The sequence below is a fragment of the Mesitornis unicolor genome, unplaced genomic scaffold, assembly GCF_000695765.1.
Source record: "Mesitornis unicolor isolate BGI_N332 unplaced genomic scaffold, ASM69576v1 scaffold43265, whole genome shotgun sequence".
NCBI lineage: Eukaryota > Metazoa > Chordata > Aves > Mesitornithiformes > Mesitornithidae > Mesitornis > Mesitornis unicolor.
The window spans coordinates 587-822 of record NW_010188326.1 but is presented as its reverse complement, the minus strand read 5'-3'; positions in this window follow the sequence as shown (position 1 = coordinate 822).

Genomic DNA, 236 nt, shown 5'->3' with positions numbered 1-236 from the left:
CACTATTCCCACAGAAATGACCTTTTTTGGGGGCTTTAACCCAAAAAGCTGAGCCCCAAACGCAGCTTTGCACGTCCCTGCTGCCCACCGGTAGCAATGGCCATGGGGACGGTGTCACCGGCAGCGTCCTCGTCCCCGGATCCAGCCCTGGCTCCCATTAAGCCTCCGCACGCGCTCGCAGCTGCCGGCCACATTGCAGCCGCCGCATCCTCCGCGTGGCTGCCACCCGCACGGGC